General features: G+C 44.9%; 1 long non-coding RNA gene across 1 annotated transcript; it reads left to right on the top strand.

Annotated features, from left to right (window-relative positions):
- Positions 1 to 6: 6 nt before the first annotated feature.
- Positions 7 to 20,009, top strand: LOC114066536. The gene is made up of 3 exons (XR_003573198.1): positions 7 to 686; positions 17,227 to 17,358; positions 19,826 to 20,009. It is a non-coding gene; the product is annotated as an uncharacterized LOC114066536 (long non-coding RNA).
- The last annotated feature ends 370 nt before the right edge of the window (positions 20,010 to 20,379 follow it).

The raw sequence follows: 20,379 nt of genomic DNA, 5'->3' as shown, positions 1-20,379 counted from the left end.
TTTTACAGTTTTATGCCTTTGTTACATTTTTGAGACTGAAAGTATCTTTTCTGTCTGCTGTTACTGGTTTGGATCCAAGTGCACAACAGATCAAAAGCGTGAGGGAGTGGACAGACCTAACAAGAAAGTAGAATATCAGTGCAATATCTGCAAAACTGTTTTTGTTGTACACTCCAGATCACCTTGGCTCGTGTGTCAGTCACCTTTCTGTACCCACACACCGTCTGTGTACACAGTTCACTGGTTTCAGTTATCACAGACTGGGAATGGAATGGATGGCACTTGAGGAGTTGAACGTGGCATGGCCGGGCTACTTCAATAACCACTGCGTGGCTTTTGTCTCAGACTGGGATGGAAAGTGTCATCTTTCATCAGAACACATCCTCCTTTGCTTTCTATTTCCAAACAAAACCTTCTCAGCGCTGTGGATTTTACAGTTCAGACGATGCTGAAGGACGAGTGACACGTTCATTGTCTCCATCAGCGTGGTACAGTTTGCTGGTGAAGACTGGCACAGAGTTGCTCCTTCAACTCAGAGAGCTGTGTTACCTTTTCTCATGCGAAGGACACCTCTGTTTCCCCCCTCAGACTCCTGTTTTACTGCTGAAGGATGTTCCATGCCTCTCCCACACACAGTGGCACAGCAAGACTAGAAGACAGAGAAGGCTTGGTTGTCAACGCTCCAGGTTTGTTTTCTGGCAAATTTTCTCATATAAGTAAGCAAATCTCGGTGGGGATTAGAATTTATGCAAGTACCTCAGATATATGTTCGGCCATAAATTTAAATCAGCTTTGCAGAGCAGCGCTCTGACATTCTCTCTCAGCCAGACACAAATGCTGCTTCCCTGCCCCTTACTGTGCCCCCTGATGATAATGCCCAAATGCACCACGTTTTTTTCCCTTCTTATTTGATAAAATAAGTGCCAAGCAAGTTGTATTTTTTGTGAACACAGAGCTCAGCCCTAACCCTGGGGTGAGGGGAAGGTCGTTGAACCTGGTAATAGGAAACAGCATCTTTCACGTTGATTTTAGGTGTAGGTTTCTTGTTTATTTGTTTATTTAGGTTGGGAAGCGATGCCATAACATGCTGAGAAGCTGCAACAAGACTGACAGGCAGAGTGCCCCGTGCAGCTGCACTCCACAGGCAGAGCTCCTGTTTGCTTTGATGGGAGTTTTTGCAGCAAGGGGAAGTGCAGAATCAGCCCTTTGGGGAGGCTGAATCTAAGATGAAACAAAGAAGTGCTGTAATTCCCTGTTGCACATGCTGAGATCTAGATCACTGATAGACTTACTTAAAGCTTTTTGCTCAGACAGGTAATTTGATTTGCTTTCAGTGATCGAATCCATCTGACTCACCTGAAGAAGTACCAAGCAATTCAGTGAGGTTTTTAGGATAAAATGTTGGGTTTGTCTTTCTCTAACGACTCCCCCCACCTTCCTGACCACTTTTGTCATCCAGAGTTTGGTCTTCCAACTGCATGTTGTGTTGAATTGGACTGTCAGCTCCCCAGAGCAGGGGCAAGTTGTCCATACAGTCCCTTGTTTAACAGTGGAACCCTGGATATGGATGTTAGTGATCTGGATTACATCCCTGTAGTTATTGCAGTTAGTGGAGTAACACTAAGCTGCTGTGGGTGAAAACAGATCAGGGATGTGGGGAGTGGGATGAGCTGATCTCAAAAGCCCATTGTCAATCTGAAAGGAAGGCCTTGTCTTCCTCCCTCCTTTTCAGTTTTCCCCTTCCCACTGTGTGCCCTTTTGTTGCTCACCCTGGACTGGTTCTGGCCTTGTGGAAGTGCAAGCACTGCTTTCTCTTCCAGGAGCTGCTTGAGCTCACTCACCAGGCAGAAAATCCAGTGCAGTGACAACAAAGTAGATCTTTTCCTGTAAAATTGGTGAGTTGGAAAGTGAGTGCCGGAGCTGGTGCGAGGAAGGGGTGGGGAAGGTCAGTGGTGTTGAATCATTCCTCAGCCTTCAGTTTGAATATGCTGTGTTTTTCCTTAATAATGCAACAGAACCTTCCAATAGAAAGAAAACCCAATTATTCTCAAAATATGGTTGAAAATATTTTTTTTTTTTGCTTGTATTTCCAAAGAGCTGCCAAGCACAGTTTAGGCAAACTCGGCTCTGATACCTTCTTTACAAATAATGCATAATTTCTATTGGCTTATAAGGCAGTAAAGGCTTTGCTTTCTAGTGAGAGAGACTGCTGCCAAACACGAAATCATATGACCAGAAACATGGTTAGTGCAGCAAGGCACTGAGCATGGGCTCAGCTTTAAGCACACAGTGCTCAGCAGGTGTTTTTGGTGGACTGAGCTTTGAGATGGTGTGTTTTGAGATCAGGAGTTGGACTTTGATGATCCTCTGTGGGTCCCTTCCAGCCCAGGGTATTATTCTGTGGTTTTGTGAGTGTAATTCCACTTTCCAGTGGCGAGAACCTGCTTTTGCTGTCGTGGATTTCAGGATCAAGAAGCTTCACTGGGCTCAGCAGGCAGCTTGAGTCCTTGCTTGGGATACAGAGCAGTGCAGGAGCCACTAAATGATGCAAATTTCTGCCAGAAAAGAGTATGAGAGTAAGAGAGAACTGGGGAAATATGAAACAGGAACAAAGTTTTGGCTACATGTGCCAATTCTAGGCCCATTACAAGAAGGAAATCTGTCCTAACTGTTACTGATTTTATCTTAGCTGGCCTGGAATGAATAGCAAGCTGAATAAAACCTCTTTGCCACATCAAAAGCATCAAGGTAGAGCCTAATGAATAGCAAATCATTGAAAACAGATAAAAAAACCCCAAACAAACCCAACTGAACAGCAAACCAACATTTTTTTTTGTAAAGTCTTTTGACTAGGAGCTACAACACAGAAGATTTCTCACCCCAGAGGGGCCTATATGCCATAGTTATTAATGTCTTGTCATTTTGTGGGGGACAGTAGGTACTAAGATGGATTCTTCCATGCTGGGGATGCTGAGGTGAATGTTCATTTGGGTCACCAGTGATGCAGGTTTGGTTTGCTTAGGCTGGCCCCAAGGGGAGCCTGCATTTCCCTTCCACTTTTCCATCATTCTAAAAAAAAAAGGATAAAGCAGTAACTAGCAGTTATGTAATACCATTCACCTCCTAGTGCTTTGTGAACAATAGGACAGTGATCTGTACACAAACAGGGTGAAGAAAAGGCTGTGGAAGGGAAGGCAGAGCCTTTCAAAGGGGGAGAGAGGCACAAATAGGCATGGGCTTGGCTGGACTGGGACATCTGAAATGCAGATCTCAGGGAAGAGAGAGATTCACCCTGTGGTCCCAGTGGCTCTGCAGGCAAAGGCACTTCCAATCTCGTGGAGGATACATGTGCACATAAAAGGTCTTACTCTTCTGAAGTGTATCACAGAATCATTTAGATTGGAAAGGAACTTCCCAATCATCGAGTCCACCCTGTCACTGATCCCCACCTTGTCCCCCAGCCCAGAGCAGCGAGTGCCACGTCCAGTCGTTCCCTTGGACACCTCCAGGGATGGGCACACCACCACCTCCCTGGGCAGCCCCTGACAGCGCTTAACTATCCTTTCTGTGCAGAAATTCCTCTTCCTGATGTGGTACCAGCGCAGCTCGTGCCGAGGTCAAGCGGGGAGAGCGTTTGTGGGCTCGTGACGGGGCCGTGGGGAGGGACGAGCTCTCCTGCTGACATCTGTTCCAGTCACTCAGCAAGATGTCATGACCAGTCCTGAAATTTGACAGGGGGCCCTCCAGGCTGGTTGCTGCCAGACTGGGGGAGTAATGAAAGGAGGGCTTTGAAGCACCTAATCAAGATTTTTGGCCTTGCCGCTTGGCTGGTGGTGGGATCAGTGTGTTGTCAGGCAGGCAGTGTGTTGGAGACACCTCACTCCATAGGATAACATAGCTACAAATGTCTAAAAAAATGAAATAGAAATGGTCTTTGTAATAATAGAGCCTGTGAACAACCAAAGTTGTTGTTCCAAAATCATTCTGACAAGGCTTATGCCTTCAGCACCACTAAATTTTTATTTTTTTTTTTTTCATAATGTGCCATTTAGTGTGTTTGTAGTGTTTGCTTTGTGGTTGGTTGGTTTTGGGGTTTTTCTTTTCAGTTTCTTGTTGTATGCATTCACTGCTCCCCAGGTCTCCTTGTCTGCTTCTTGAAGTTCTGTTGCTCATGCCTAAATTTGGGACCATGGGGTGCTGACACTCTTCAGTGATTATCATGCTCTCTGACATCACTGTGGCAGTTTATAGGAGGAACAAACACAGAAATTCTCCACTAACTACCTGTGGGTCCATTGGCCAGAACATCCCCCATTTTTATGTGATGAAACGTGGTGAAAGATAGATGTGGGTCTTGTGCCATTAAAATCATATGAAATAAAAAGCTTTATGTTAATTGGAATAGGAAAAAAAAAGTAAAGCTCGTAATGATATGAGTAAAAAATTCATTGGAATTAGAAGCTGCAAAGAGAAATACCAGATTGTTTTAGGACAAAGAACTGCATTCAGACACAATTGGTTTTTATATATTGCAGTGCTTTCTTACTTGTTTAATGTAGTAATGTAGAGTCCTCATTTGGACTCCAGTTTCCTTTGTTTTCAGAGAATTTCTCCTTAGTTTGACTTGGTGTGACATGAAAATGAGGTTACCCCTTCCAGTGGAACAATGTTGCTTTGAATTTTCAGGAAATTCACCTGGTCTCCAGAAATGACCTGAATCTAATAGTAAAATTAATAACCTTCCTAGCTGGCAACAAAATGTTTTCATTGGAGCGTGGTCTTCCCAGCACACATAATCTATATGATTACTGCAGAATTACTGATTTTTCCAGATAGTATGCAGAATTTACCAACAGTAATCTGAAAAATTCTCTCATGCCTTCGTAATTCACTTTCAGCAGGGGGATGTTTCCAAATAAATCAGCGCAGGTTTTACTGCTTGACTGCCAGGCAGGAGACAGAAAAGGAAGATATTTCTGTGTTTCAGCCACGGTGTGCCATGGAGAGTGTCATTTACAATCTTGAGGTAAAATTCCTTCCTTTCAATGGTTGCACTCCAATGGTGGTGTCCCACCTTCCCCCCCCCCCCCCAAAAAAAATCTCACAGATCCACACCAGGGTTTTCCTTGTGCCCTGCAGACTTAGTAGGGACTAGTTATATTCTACCATGTTTCATTTGCTCCAGTTCAACACATGTAAAACCCCTTCTTCTTCTTCCAGTTCCTCTCCTTCCTCCCTGTTTGTAACCAGATTAGGGAGGTGAAAAATTATTTGAATTATGAAAGCAGTGTAGCCTTATAATTTTTTTCCCCGTCTTGTTTAAAACTGATTTGAAAATCTGCGGGGGTGTAATTGAGGGAAGGCTTTACCATGAATTCACAGAGCAAATTGGTCTGGGTTTTTTAGCTCGGAAAACACTATAATTTTCAAGGCAGTGCTGCATAAGAGGTTTATTTAAAGGAAGGTTAATGTGAAAATACATGTTGTTTTATTATGCAAGGGAAGGATGCAAAGGAACAGTCAGTCTGGAAGGTGACAAGGATCATTCTGGGAAGGAATACCCTCCAGCTAAAGCTCAGCCATTGAAGGAGACAATGTTCCTGAAGCCAAATAAGAAGCAAAGGCAAGAGCAGGAGTCTGTGGCTGAGACATCAGGGCATTTGCCTAAGTAAGGAAAGGTGGCTCAAAGAGTTGTTTCTGGATTTCAGCCACTGGGCAAAATACCTGCACGGTATCCCTCAGGGTGGTGTTTCAGAAGTCTGCTCAGTGGTTTGAAATAAAGGATGCACACAGGTATCCCTGTGCGTAGGAGAGTGTGCTGAAGTGTGGATCCAAGGCAGGCACGGGCATCTTCCAGCAAAGGACAACATTCCTGTCAGATCCCCACTGCCCACTGGATCTCCATCTGAGTGATGCTGACAACTGACACTGGCAGCAGAGCAGAGGCTGAGAAGTGTAGGGCTTTGGAGCATGAGGGAGGAATCTCTCTGGGAGGCTTGGAAACACTGTGTATTTCCAGATGGAATTCGCGCTGCCTCCTGCTAGTGGAAAAACGGGGTAGGTTCTGTTCTTAATAAGGAAGCTGGATATTCCACTGAGGAGGAGATACAAATTCTCATAGACATCCTGACTGCATCTATATTAGAAAACGAAATGTGCCCGAGGACCATTGCCTGGCACTGGGGCCAGCTGGCAGCAGCAGCCTGTGCTGTTGGGAGGCTCCCCCCAAAACAAGGTGTTCGGCACACAGCCTAGTGGGCTCCGTTCCTGGCCTCTGCTGAGTCCCACATCGTGCCCAGGAGGTATTTTGGGAGACAGTTCTTGGGTACAGACTTAAGAGCGTGACCAGGCGCCATTAGCAGGGTAGCTGATTGTGATTAATTGCCTGGGAACATTCCCTCAAACTGTTTAGGTGGCAAATGCAGATTAGAACCCTGCTTTGAGGCCAAGCAGCATCTTCCCCTCAGATAATTTCTTTGGAGTACCCTGAAAGCTCTGCTTGTTGCCCCTTTTGGTACATTCTTACCTGAAACAAGAACTAGTCTCTATTCACTGAGCACAGTTATTTCTGCTGGAATCTGTTCTCATCTAACTCTGCTTCCACCTGTGCTCATCTGTATTCAACTCTACTAAAAGTCACCACACAAACCCCCGACTTTTCTAGCTGCACAAGTGAGAGTGGGATATTGTTTCTTTGGGTTTTGACTGATTTTCCTGTTTGCACAGCCCTAGTGTTGGGTGTGCCTTGTGTTTCGCTCACTGGCATCTTGTAATTCTGCTTGGAATCACAACTGGGGCCCTGGTGGCCTGAGCACATTCGCTGGTCTTCCTTATCCATCGGGCTCACCATAAAAAAAGAAGGGCAAAAAAACCCCCAAACAAACACAAAAAAATCCCAAACAAAACAAAAGAAAAAACTAAACAAAAAAAAACCAAACAAAGGCAAAACAAAACAAGAAGGGTTGGACACACAGTGCATGCCTGTGTCAGTTCATGGTCAGCCTCACCTAAAGGATCTCCTGCAGATGTTTGCTTGGCCTCTCTGACACAGGCAAGGCCCTTCTGTGCTGGCCCAGGGTGTTTCCACTGTGGACTAAGTTTACTCACCTTTGCATGTGTGCTAAAAGGGTAATTTGGTCCCAAACTAATTGCAAGCCAAAAGGGAAACAACAAAAGGAAAAGATAAATATGTACTTTTGAGCATAGTTAGCTTCCACATGGCTTTGACTTCTCCAAATGCTTTGAGGGAGCCTCAGAAAAATGGATGTGCAAGGACTGGTGTGAAAGCATCACTAAGCTTCCCTTACAAAGTCCTGGGATTTTGGATGTTATACTGGAAGCAAAAATATTACAGGCATGTGTAGCTGTGTTCTAGTGCTGTGGAAACCATGGACCACCCAGCACGGGCAGGACCACCACTAGAATTCTTCTGTGACTTCAAAGTGACTCTGTGTCCCAGCAGCTGCTCTGCTGGGCTCTCCAGGGACTGGATCATGAGTTACATTCAGCCAGACTGAGAAGAAAGAACACATGTCTAGAAGAAAACTTCCACTTAAAACCTTTTCTGGCTCTGTAATCCATGGATCTCAACAGCTCTAACTACATTAATTTAAGATGTTAATGCTGTCAACCACACCAGCAAGTGGGTGAGAAATAAGACCTTCTGAAGGAACCACTAAGGACAGGTGAGCCTATCAATGGTCTTCCCTTTTTTAGGGTTCTTGGAGGGAGGAAAATTCAATCATCATCAAAGCCAGTAAGGGGCGGAGGGGGAGGGCTTTCTGTTACTTTCTCAGAGAGAGAGAAATCGTAAAGTCATTTTTTGCAGCATTCATGGACATTGAAATATAAATTTAAAATATTTCAGAAGCACATGCCGGTCTCTTTTCGCTCTGTAGTTACCGATTAGTCCATTCCAGGAATCCTACTCAGATAGACTCGAGGCCTGCAGTCACATCCTTTGTTTTCCTTGACTCCTGACAGACCAAATTAACTGGAGACCTCTCCTAACAGCGATGGAATGCTGGTGGCATGTGGTGTGAGGACAGTGTGGAAACAATATTGCTTGTTGCCTGAACTCAGCTTGCAAAATGGCATCAGGGCATGTCCTGTCTACACGAGTCTCTCAGACAAAGCAGGTGATGCTGGGGAGGTGTGTGGAGGCTCTGAATTTGGGAGAGAAGATGATATGAGACTGATGACTGGAACAAAATGCTGAAGCCAAAATGCTTTGTCCCTGGGGAAGCTCTCCCACAGTCAGATGCAGTGCTGTTTGGCTGTCTGGATTAAATTCCAGGACTGCACGTGGCTCTGAAGGTCCTGCCTGGGACTTTTTTTTTTTTTTTTTTTTTTTTTTGTCTGCTGTTGGGTAACAAACCCAAACATACAGGAACGAGAACCTCACACACTGTCCACTTCTCATCCCTGTGAAACCCTTGTCTGATTTTCTGGTGGAATTGTCATGGGTGTAAAATCAGTCTGTGAAATTTCCTCCCCTTGTTTGCATAGAGCCCGGAGGCAGAACCCAATGTAACATACTTTGAATTTGTTTTCCTTTTTAGAAGGGGCTTGTGTTTTGGATTTTTTTTTTTTTTTTCCTGGGCTAATGTACATCTGATGTCAGGCTTCCCAGATGAGAATGGTTAGGCTGGTGCTGACATTTTTAGAAATATGTGCGAATGGAAAAATATCCCGGGAGTGCTGCCAGTGGCTGGTTTTGTAAAGTTTTAGTCTCTGCTGAATAGGAACCATGAGCCAGGTACCTGCACTGAAAAGAAGCCTTACTCATAAAGTGTCTTACCCAGGTGTGTGCCCTGCGTGCATCCTCTTTTTTTTAAGGAAAGGGCAGGAATGAATTTTGGCTGGCTGTGACTCATCCTATTCCCCTCTCTGACCAGATGACAAACAGCCCATCAGCACCTATCCCAAAGGGAGAAGATCTTTCCCAGGAGCAGCGACAGGGAAAGGTTCCTGGCCAAATAAAAAAAGGGTTTTCCAAGGTTTAACTGTGAGGGTTCAGAAAAATCTGCCTGATCTGTGGCTGTTCCTGGCAGCGTGGTGCTGACACGGCCGGGACAAAAGCAGAGCTGAGCTGATGTGCAGCGAATCAGACCTGCAGCTTGGGGGATGAGTGCAGCTGATTAGCGATGCTGTGAATGTCAGTAATTTTTGTAGGGTTCTGCAGCCTGCTCTCACTGACTGCCTCATCAGAGCAGATGCCTCGTTAGCAGCTGGGGGGCTCAGGGGGGGCTGCACGGGGGTTAAGGCAGAGCAGGATGTGCTCTGAGGGTGCAAAATCAGCTCGCTGGGAACAGACCCACTGTGCCTGCATCCAGGTTTGCAGCCAGCTCCCGCTGCGTGGCTGGCTCCGTTGGGTTTGGATCTCAGTAGGAGCCCGGAGCCAGGAGCTGGTGCTTTTCACTGAGGCAGAGCAGTTGTCAGAGAGCAGCTCCGGCCGGGCTCGGTGCTCAGCCTGCTCTGCCAACTGGGGAGAAGCAGGAGCTGCTGAGCTGCCCCGTGGTCACCGGTGGCTCTCCTTGTGCTCTGGTGGGATGCCATCCTGAGGGATGGCAGGGTGCCTTTCTGCTTCGCAGCATCCTTCTCCCCTCCCTCTCTCAGCTCTCTGGTGTTGGCGAGGCTGAATTCGGGGACGTGGCTGTGCCCTGTGCCCCACACACCAGCCCACGTGCTGTGGAGTGCCCATTGTGGCCCTGGCAGCACTCCCAGGGCTGGCTCGTGTCGTGGATGGCTCCCCCAGGCAGGGCACTGAGGCTCGGCGGTGCCTCTAGGTGGGATGGCTCTCTCAGCCAAATTTGGCAACAGGGACACCGGCCTTGAAGAAGACCATTTCTTTTCCCAGCTTTTGGAAAGGTGGCTGACTGCCTGGGGGAAAGACAGACCAGAATTAAAACTACTTCTTTTAGGCCTTAGCTCTCCTTGGCTGTTGCTCCATAAAAAAAGGACAGACGTGGTGAGCATTTGGCATTTGGTCTATATGCTTTTAATCACCTGCTTTTGCAGTAAGCCCAGAAGAGCTCAGGCAGTTGGCCTGGATGATCATTGTAGGTCCTTTCCAACTGAAAATATTCTATTTTCTATATTTCTATTCTATTTTCTAAAGCTCTGAATCACCCAGGAGAGAGGGCAGATGTGCTTGATTGGTTCACATTGGTTCACAGGATTGGAAGGCATTTGATCTGCTGCCATTGTTTAGAGAGACAGCTAAATTTTGTCGTTGGTGTGGTGATGGATTTTTTGTGAAATCTGTTAAAAAACTGGTGATGCTCACCTGACCAGACACTAGCAATACTTTTTTCATTTCAAACCGTGCAAAACATACAGTATTTTTAACAGACCAGTGGTGGACAGGAAGAGCCCCATATTTGAAATCCGATTTTGAAATTAATCTCGTGATGCCGTGAAGTCTGACTCATGATTGTTGAATTCTCAGGCTGTGCTACTCTGTCAAAAGCAGCCTTAGTTTGAAAGAAATGCTGTAGAAGGGCTGCAAAAGAGGGGCAGAGGCCCAAACATCCTCACCTTGAAGCCAGTCAGGACTTCCAGGGTCTAGAACTTTCACTGAAAGCCTTATGCATGATTTGTTTTCCCTTTATATTCTTTTACCACTGCAAAATAAACATAACAGTCTACTGCAAAACAAGTAAAACATAATCTGCCATTTTTCTCCTGGCCATTTTGAAATAGCCTACCCAAACAGCCAAAGAATGGCATGCAGGCAGTTTGTGAAATCATTTTGCATGAAGGGATTTCAAAAAGCTTCCCCAAAAGCTACCTACAAGTTATTAACTCACATTTGGGAACCATCTGCCTAGTGGCTTTTTAAAAATAATGCTATAAGCACACAGGCTAAAAGCAAGGAATATTTTACAAAAGCATATTTTCCAGAAAAAAAAAAAAAAAAAGAAAAAAGAAAACAGAAAGAAAGAAAAAGGCAAATACCCAAATAATTGAGGGAAAGAGCAGACACTGGAGATAGGGTCTTTCTGAAGCTTTAAGCTCCAGTCTGGGGAGACCCCTCCTGCAGAGGGTCCACTTAATTGTGGCCTTCCAGGACCGAAGGGAGTCCACAAGGAAGATGGAGAGAGACTATTTCCAAGGGCCTGCAGTGACAGGACATGGGCAATGGCTTCAAACTGACAGAGAGCAGGTTTAGATTGGATATCAGGGAGAAATTGTTCCCTGGGAGGGTGGGCAGGCCCTGGCACAGGTTGCCCAGAGAAGCTGTGGCTGCCCCATCCCTGGCAGTGTCCCAGGCCAGGTTGGATGGGGCTCTGAGCAGCCTGGGCTGGTGGAAGGTGTCCCTGTGCATGGCAGGGGGGGTGGAAGGAGATGATTTTTAAGGTCCCTTCCAACCCAAACCATTCTGTGATTCTGTGCCTGGAACTTGGGCTGGAGAGATTCCTGCTCTGCCCTTTCTCAATTCAGAGGGTGTTTGGGCTCTGAAGACCTGTTCCACTCTAGAATTAAATGGAAATTTTGCAGCTGGCTTCAGCAGACAGAGGATCAAACAGCACTGCTGCTGTTTGCAGTAAACTTTTCCACTGCTGGCTGGACTGAGCAGCTCTTGGTCTGAGCCATGTTCTGAACTAGCAACAAAAATCACTCTGGGAAAGGATGGGAATGAGGCAATTATTCTTCACTACCAGCTTGGAGCCTAAATTATGGCTCAGTTTGTTTCTGTGCTCTCTAGAAAGGCATCACAGGGCATTATACAGGTCGGGGTGCCACTGTCAGTGGCTGATGCCTCATCTGGGGAAAATGGAGCTGCAGGAGGTGGGAGGGATTGAAAGAAAATGGGACTCTTGGACTTACCTTATGAAAACTTACCTGAGGGGTTACAAGTGATGAATTGATGTGTAAAGACCTTGTGTAGCATCACAGCATGCCAGATTAGTACTAAGTATTTGAAAAGATAGCTGGAATAGCAGTCTATTCCACAAATTTTTTTTTTGTCTGTGGTTTATAATCTGGATATTCCCTTAAGTATCCTGTCCCTTTGGAATCCAGCTAGGTTTTGCATAATTACCTGTTTCACTAAGTTCCATAACTTAATTCTCTTTTGTGTAAAAAAGTAATTCCTTTTCCTGTTTATAATTTTTCTGCCTTTTATATCACTGTCCCTGGCCTTTTTATCTTTTTTTTTTTTTCAGAGAACAAAAAGTCCCAGTTTATCTGATTTACCACGCTCTATATAGCATATAGTTTGACTAGATTCTTCTTATTTGTATCCCTTGTAAAGCAAATAATCCAGTCTTTCCAACAACTTTCAGTATGACAGTTTATCAAGGCCCTGGATCCTTCCCACATCTCCTGTAAGACTTCTCTGTTTTGAGCTTGAGGACCTGAAGCTGGTTCCCAGAACGGGCTGATGCACTGATTAAAGATGACGTGACATTTTCAGCTTCACTCTCTTCTCCCCATTCACCCTGTCACCTTTGTAGCTTTGACTGCACCTGGCACAGGGGACACAAAGCCTTCACTTTGCAGGTAATGAGACTACACTGGTGATTTTTCACAGGGAGAATCAGAGCACTGACCCGAAGTGGTGGCAGCCAGGTCTTCTTGAATATTCACTGTGCTAAGTGTCAGGCTGATTCAGATTTAAATTTGGGATAGCTGCTTCCTAAACAGCGTATCTATAAATACCCACAGGTGCTCAAGCCCTTTTTCAAAACACAGACAGACATTTAGGTCGCTGTAACACGTGAGGATTTTTTTCTCACAAATTAAGCAGCTGCAAGTTTTACTGGCTAGTTTGCTCTGTGTTTTTGGATGGGCAGGCCCTGGCACAGGTTGCCCAGAGAAGCTGTGGCTGCCCCATCCCTGGCAGTGTCCCAGGCCAGGTTGGATGGGGCTCTGAGCAAGCTGGGCTGGTGGAAGGTGTCCCTGCCCATGGCAGGGGGTTGGAACGAGATGATCTTTCAGGTCCTTTCCTTTAGGACTCCACTGGGCACTGACTGTGCCCATTACTCATTCTGAGTGCAGTGATCTTGTTTCTGAGATGTTCAGCTGTTGCAGTGAAAGTAAAACCGTGCACCTTGGTGGTGAGACTCGACTGAAACATCTTTTGCTCCCTTTCAATATGTGAATGGCCTGGTTCCCTGTACAACCACCAGAGTTTTTAGCAAGACTGTTTTACCAAGCTGTCCTGTTAGTTCTGACAGCCTCCATGAGTCAGAGCAACACCTCCCACAGGCTCTAACAGCACCTGTGGAAGTCACACACTGTCAGACTCAACACTGACTTGCCAGCCTCAATTTTGCCTTTGCTGACAGGCAAACCCTGACCTGACACCACGTTGTATTAAGGGAGTTGGTATTGTTTCAGTAAAACCTGTATTTTTCTGATGTGAAGGTGCTCCTGGTCGACACTCCCCGTTCACAGGGGAAAAGTCTGTGCTCACAGAGCCTGTGTAGGGCAGGAACGGAGGGAAGAAGATGCCTCGTGATTGCTCTCATCGTGCTGAAAGTGTCAGGGCTGATCTGACTAGCCTGCATGCAGGGAGATGAAAGAGCTAATCCAGCCCCTGGCAGTCAAAGGGTGCAGTTTAGGTAGTTGCCAAGTGCTGGTCTTAAAAACAATAGTCAGAGTCCCGAGGCAGTGGAAGACACTTGGCGTTGTGTCCCTGACTTCACGGGGGTCAGAACTGAGCTCAGTGCTCAGTTTAGACATTTTAGCCAGCACAGTTCAAGGGGAGGATACTCATCTCTGTCAAAAACTTAAAACTGAACCCAGGTACCACAGCATTAGGTAGTTTCTTAGGAAAGTTTGTCAGACTTTTAAGTATTGATGTTGGATTTCAGACATATATTTGCTGAATTACTTTTTTGATAAAACCCCTTAACAAGCAAGTCTGGTCTCCATCTGGTGCTGATCTTACTTAAAACACAGTAAGACTGGCAACTAATTAATTCATGGACAGAAGAAGTATAAAAGTTGCATAAATCAGTTAATACTAGAAAGTACAAAACTTGTGTCTTGAAAAAGCAAACTGTGAACTTTTCATCTTAGGACAGAAATTATTTGTAAGATGGAGAAATATCTGACACAGAGAAATTTTAAGTAGTGATTGTTTGGGTTTTGCAGATTCCTTTCCTGTTAATTCTTGCTCCAAATATAGTACCAGTCTTAAAGCTGGTGACACTTCATGTTTGAGGCAAAATTCTTACTCTTGAATGATGCAGTTTTATTTTTAAGTCTTTAATCTTGCATCAGTAATTTTAAATGCTTTCCAGAGATGCACTGAGCGAGGAACTGCTATCCTTCTCCGTTGTTTTCGGTGCCAGATGGTATTTATATCCAATGGTAGACACTCATTTGCCTTGAAGATGCAGTTCCAAGCAATGCAGTGTGGAGATGTTACATGATTTGATCAATGCTCCCTGTAAATTGTGGTGATTATATATTATTCAGTTTACCTTCTTGGTCCCAACCTCTTCTTCTGAATCACTAATAGAAAATTATACTAAATTTTTTTTTTCTTTTTTTTTTTTTTTTTTTAGAATCCATATTAAAAATCTTGTTTAAAATGATGGGATTGACACACACCAGCAGTTGCAGAGCTTAAGGGACCAACCTCCTGTGAATGGAAAGCTGCTCTTTACAAGTGGTTTCCTGACTCTTCTGAGCAACTGCTTTCACAGGATCACTCAATTTTTAGGGTTGGAAAGGACCTCTGGAGATGATCGAGTCCAATCTCCCTGCCAAGGCAGGGTCACCTGGAGCAGGTGACACAGGAACATGCCCAGGTGGGTTTGGAATGTCTCCAGAGAGAGAGAGAGAGACCCCATTCCCTCCCTGGACAGCTGTTCCAGTGCTCTGCCACCTTCAGTGAGAAGTTCTTCCTTATGTTGAGGTGGAAATTCTTGTGTATTAGTTCATGGCCACTGCTCCTCATCCTGTCCCTGGGCATCACTGAAAAGAGGGCACCATCCTCTTGGCACCTTCCTCGGAGACACTGTATGTCTTTTCCTGACTTTTTATGCCTCTCAGGTGATAAGACAGAGCTGAAAAGTAAAATATTCTAAGAGTTCCACTCAGTTTTTACAGGCCACTTAGAACAGCTGCAGACCAAGACAGGTTGGGAACAAGAGGCTGCAGCTCAGGACAAACATCACTCCAAGGGACTGCTGATGGTTAGACAGCAAAAATTTGTTTAACTCAGTAGTACCAAGGAGCCTGTCTGTTGAACAGAAAGCTCACAGCAGGACACTGCTGCATTAACAAGATTTTCTCTGGCTGCTCCAATTCCCTATAGCTTTTTTTTTTCCCCCAATTTTTTTTTTCTCGGTAATCGTCTTTCAAACTGCAGCAGCATTTGTTTGTCCTGAGGTGCTGACTCCAGTGGAAGAGATTTTAGTGGAAGCTTCTCCTTTAGTTTGCAGAGGCTTCGTTTCAGGTCACTAATCACATCCTGCCAGGGCTCTCCTCGGGCCCTTGCATTGATCATCCTCCAGCTGGGGGGATTGTCCGAGAGGAAGGACAGGGCTGCTGTGCTGAGGTCACATTTCTGGATCGAGGGTGGGCTGAGGGAGGCTTCTGCCCTTTGGATTCGGGGAAGACCTGACATTTGAATGTGGCAGGGATGTGCAAGCCTTGAGCCTTCCTTGCCTGCCATGCACATCTGCCCCCCTGCAGGCAGCCAGTTATGCTGGGAAGGGACAGGAGGAGAGGGCAGAGGATGTGACGGGTGACTTGAGCTGGTGTCAGAGAGACAGTGTCCCTGCTGGATTCGGCTTTTCCACCAACAAATACTCGTGGAATGCCCTGAGTCACCATCAGAAATCCATGCTGAAGGACTTGAGTTGAGGTGACAGGGTAGGAAGTCTGCCCCAAGGCAAATCAGAAGAACAAAACATTCATGGGAATTAATTAACAGGCTTTGTGTTTTCCAGTGTCACCTGTAGAGCCAGGTTTGGCAGAGCAGGAAAGTGGGAGGCCAGTGGATCTAAAAGCTTGTGGTAGAGGGCTGGTTGGCATCCTTTGGTACGTTTTCTTGTGAAAGCTGGAATGGCACAGTGGAGCACGACTGATCCTCCTGCTAAACTTGCTCCAACACCGAGCTGACTCCCATCTGCTATCCCAGCAAAAAGGCAGGTTGCTTTGGCTGGATGCACACTGAGGCCTTTGGAGAGCTCATTGCTTCACTACCTGCATGAGAGGAATCCTGCTACTGAGTGGAATTCTCGTAGCTGAATTAGGATTTTAATCCCCTTTTTCCCACATAAATGCCTTTTTTTTTTGGCAAGGTGCAGATATTCTGTGGACGAGGCTTTTCTGACTCATTTTTCAAAGTGTCAGGGCAAAAAAGGGAGAGAACGTGACTGTCTAGCCTGAGATTGACCAGTTATTTTCTGGTAGGAATATTTCTTTTGAAGGATAATATGGTGTCCAAATGCTGATTTGAAGTACTCCCCCCTCTAGCCCAGGGAATATTTGCTTGTTTATATAAAGAGTGAACCTTCTGTGATCTTGGCTTGTGACTGGTTAGAAATAGCCCTCAGGAAGGTGGAGATGAAAGCTCAGATACAAATAAAGGAGGGAATTGCAATTCTTGAGCAGGGGCTTCATCTGATCACCCTGATTTCTTGGATGTGGTAGAATTTAGGTCCATAACTAGTGATGTTATCTGTGGATTTAAGCAGGGGCCAGAGTTAAGGCACTGGGGAAACTGAGTCCATTAGGAAGCACGACTGCAGGATTCTGCATCAGCAGACTGAACTGGGATTTAGATGTTCTACATTTTGGATGGCAGTAGCTATATGTGCAATTAGTAAGGATTTGAACATCTAATTCTTCCTGTGACCTGGCCTCCCCAGCACACATCAAGGAACCGTGGCTTGGCCTCAGGAAGCGCTCACTGAAGGTCTGTCTGGTGGGGCATCAGGGACCGTATCCCTGAGGTGATAACTGAGAAATGTGCAAGGACCAGCTCCTTTACAGATGTTGAGTTACCTTTCCCTGCCTCACAAGAGCCCTTCACCACCTCACAGGATGAGTCCTGTAATTTTTTTCTAAAGGCTTGTGCAGTGAAAGCTCTCCGTGCCACGGTGGCTGGGACATGTCTCCAGCATCATCACCGAGGCTGCAGGAACAGGGAGAACTGCACCCTCACAGCTGCTGAAGGCAGTTTGCTAAAGACACTGCAGGATTCAGAGGAGTTCTGTGGGAAATCAGTAAACCCTGTTGTGTCTGTCTGTTTTTCAGGGCGACCTGGAGCCCTGGCAGTAGCGGTGTTCTCCAGATGGCTTTTCCACGGCATCGTCCTCCGTAGCACACCAGTGAGCCACGGGACTGAGACAGAGATTCCAGCGTGGGGAGGGTGTGAGTCATGGGATGGTGAGTGAAAGAAACAGCAGGATAAAAATAACAGAGCGCAGTATGATGCAGAATATTAATCTCTTACCCTGTGTTATCCTAGCTTGTATTACACACACTCCTGTGTTAGACCGTGGATGCTCTGCTGCTCAAAACAGATCTCTCTCTGCTACTCCGAAAGATTACGGCTCAGGATGCCAGATTGCAGGGGCTTCTAATGCTTGTGCCTTTAAGTTGGCTGAAAATTCTTAATCAAGAAGTTCCTGCAGTAGAAAATATGTGATTGAAGAGTATCGAAATGCTACATTCATGTTTTTGATATTTTCTATGAAAACATCAAATTCTGTTAATTTAACATCAAGTGAAAAAAATTATTGATTCATAATTTAATTTATATCTCCAATAAAGTCTCTTTCTTTTTCCAAAATTTTTTTTCCTCTCCCTCTTCCTTCAGGAGGAGAAAAGAAAGAAGAAATGTATTAAAATACCATGGAAAACTGCCATAAAATTCAATTTTGATTCTAGCTAACATGGATCAGTAGGGGAAAAAAAAAAAGTAGGAAAAGTGGAATTGGTGACATCAAAAGAAAAGCCAAGTATTTTATTTTGAGATGTGGATCTCTGTTCTTCTACTCAAATCTGCCACTGAGGTTCATTCTGAGATCACTCACAACAGAATCAGGAGCCCTTCCAGGGAGCTCTGGTTGTCAGCTCAGCCAGTGTGAGGTGCATAACCCAGTCCCCTTGGCACCTCCTGTGATCACTGGAGCGAGGCAGTGATCTTCAGAGAGCTACTGGGAGCTTAGAAAGCCTATTACTTTGTTATTTTTCAACTCAGTCAGGAATCTGGGCATCATAAAGACGGCAGGAGCTTTTCCCTTAACTTCAAAGGGTGCCAGCTCTGGCACTGAGCATCACTGCAGATTAACACACAGGGGGCTCTTTTGATGGAGACTGTGCCTTCTTTTTAATTTCAGAGTGGGGAGAAATGTTTATTTTATTTCACACAGATTCAGTTCAAAATCTTTTTTTTTCTTTTTTCTCTTTTTTTTTTTTTCATTAAGTCACCTTCAGGCTTTGTCAAGACCATGGAAAACTTTGCAAAGCCGGGGCACATGCAAACAAAATGACAGGGCGAGCTGGGGCCAGAAGCGAGGTGGCTGTGTGGTTCCCACTCTGCAGGACTCAGAATGTGAATGCCCAGTATTTGTAGGGCTCTGTCTCCCTTTCAGAGCTGCCTTAGGAAGTGAAACATTTTCACAACTTGTTCTGAAAAAAAAGACTCTGTTCAGTCATGATGATCGGTTTAAGGTGACTTGATCTAAGGCAGGTGTTTGAGTGTGCAGTTGGGCTCAGAATACTCCTTGTCCCCCTTCAGACCCTGTTGAAACCAATTTCTTTGATCCCACTAAGTTGAAGGTACTTTGAAAAATCCCTTTTTTTTCCTCCTTCTTTCTTTTCTATTTTGTCTTACGGAGGCTGCCTGGGAATAACTTTTCTGTTTTTAACTGCTGTTCTTAAGCAATCTTCTGTTATTTTTTACATTTATATTTCCATCTATTTAACTTATTCCTGTATACCAAGCCTTTTTATTTTCCAATACGTAAAGAAGGGAGCACTTAGTTTTGAAGTTCTACAAAAATGGAAGTCATTGTAATCATGATCTGCTGTCCTTGGAACACGCTTTATTTACTATTCAATAGCCACTGTTTTTATTAGGACATTGTTTGAACGTAACTTTAAGCCCAGTAAGGTTCCAGGACTAATCTCCTGGGAGAGGATATTTATGGTCCATATTTTCAGAGAGGGAGATTGGACGTAGGAAAAAAAAAAAAAAAAAGGCTTAAGTATTTAGGCCTCACTTCAGCTCTGAAGTCGGGGGGGAAATCTGTGCCTTGCAAGGAGCCATTTGGCCAGTTGAGGTGGTGGGTGCCCTGTGCAGATGCCCAGCTGGAAGGGGCAGTTGCATTTCCACGTGCTCATTCCAAGCACAGACGTGGGCCTCGGGTTGTGTGTGTGTTACTGCAGGGGAACTGACCTATTTTTTCCTGGAGAGGAAAAAAAAAAAATCTACCATAAAAATCTAATTTGCAAGGGCTGTAGGAGTGGAAACAATGCTATTTTTTTCTCTAGGATATTTGGTTATGCAAACAAATTGATAAAGGAGAAATTTCCAGCAGGAAAAAAAAAAAAAACAAAACCAAAAACCCACTGATGGTCTTTGGTGTTATTCAAGTAATAGCAATGCTCTTGAAAAGGAAGGGAAATAAGGGTGCATCTTTCATAGGATCATAGAACTGTAGAATGCCCTGGGTTGGAAGGGAACCTTACAGGTTATACAGTTCCAGCCCCCCTGCCCTGGGCAGGGATATATTCCACCACTTAGCTGTAATCCATAATTTTGCATCCAGTGTGGAGCTTAATGCTCTTTTCTCTTGATATTTACCCCAGCTTTCTGCATGACAGGTTGATTGCTTTCCTCCTGCAGATCCTGACCATTAGGAAGACACTGCTGCAGAGTCTGAAACCAAACCCATCTAGTCCTTGTTCTCAAGAAACCTTGGGTCAGAAGTTGCCGACAACTTTCCTTCTGGACGAATAACTGTGATGTTCCCACCAAGCACACGTTCTCAGTGAGTGGGATTTCCTCACTGGGATTGTTGAAACATTGTGTTTCAGCTCCACAAAAGGAGTGACAGAAGTTAAAACGCTTTGCATTCACTCCCAGGCACAAGACTTTATTATCTGAGATTCTGTTTTGGAAATAAATGGGTTCTTGTCATAGATTGGGCATCTTCTACCATGGTTCTTACATATCAGAATTTCTCATCATTCTGGAAGAAGATTCAAGTGTTTGTCCTCTTTCTTTTCTTGGCATTCATCTTTGTTTATTTATTTTGTATTCTTGAGATGTGCTTCATCTCTTGAGTTTGTATTTCTACTTTTAGCGTAAAAATGCTGTACATACAAGTCTAGAATGCATCTGAAGATTAGTCTGATTTTTCATGTGACTTTGACTTGAATATTTTTCTGTTTCTGTTT

This window comes from Empidonax traillii, unplaced genomic scaffold, assembly GCF_003031625.1.
Source record: "Empidonax traillii isolate 1590-97213 ecotype Southwest subspecies unplaced genomic scaffold, ASM303162v1 scaffold770:size447908, whole genome shotgun sequence".
Classification (NCBI taxonomy): domain Eukaryota; kingdom Metazoa; phylum Chordata; class Aves; order Passeriformes; family Tyrannidae; genus Empidonax; species Empidonax traillii.
Note: the sequence above shows the minus strand (reverse complement) of the source record. Positions and strands in the feature narration are given on the sequence as shown.